This window comes from Micrasema longulum, unplaced genomic scaffold (genome assembly GCF_059751315.1).
Source record: "Micrasema longulum isolate JH-2025_06_02 unplaced genomic scaffold, ASM5975131v1 h1tg002388l, whole genome shotgun sequence".
Classification (NCBI taxonomy): domain Eukaryota; kingdom Metazoa; phylum Arthropoda; class Insecta; order Trichoptera; family Brachycentridae; genus Micrasema; species Micrasema longulum.
In genome coordinates, this window is record NW_028279537.1 from 146,537 (window position 1) to 147,353 (window position 817).

Genomic DNA, 817 nt, shown 5'->3' on the forward strand with positions numbered 1-817 from the left:
TTTTTCATTGTTTTATTTCTTGACCTCTTATTTATTTTTTACGAGAGATTGAACAGTCCGGGCCGAGATTGCCATACTTCCTATGAGTTGAGGGCTGGAATATGAAGATAACATAAACAAAAACTCGCCATGTAGTCGGCGCACAACATTTCATCATCATCATCCTCTACCCGCACCCAGTGGTGCATAGGGCACAGTATTAGTGCTCTAATAGCAATGTATATGGATCAATTTATTTTCTAAAAAAATATTTCTTAAGTTTGCTTATATTACAATACAACATGGTATATAAGCTAATATTTACACTTATTTTAATTTCATCCAAATAGTTTCAGTAATATAATGATAATGAATTTTTTTTTATCTAGCACTATCTTATTATTGAAGTATTTGGGCATTCGATTGTTAAAAAATTGAAATATAAAAACAAGTATATTATAAACATCAGTCTCTTTTTTATTGCTATCCAATTAAGATCTTCTCGCAATTTTTCTATTTTATTACACCTACTTTTTTTGAACACTATTCTCATGGCTCTATTTTGAAGTATTTTCAATTTATTTAAATTTCCGGCATTGGCTAAAAATAATACTGTTGAGCAATTAATCTATATGTGGAATGATTATAGTTTTATATATATTTAAAACTAAACTTTTATATATATATATGTATATATAACTCATGAGTTCCGCAGTATTTCTATATAATTTATTTCTCAATCTACCGAGAAAGTATATTTTTTTAATAACGTGCTTAAAGTTTGCATTTATAGTTAATTTTAAGTCTAATATTTTACCCAAATGCTTCATTTCATCCA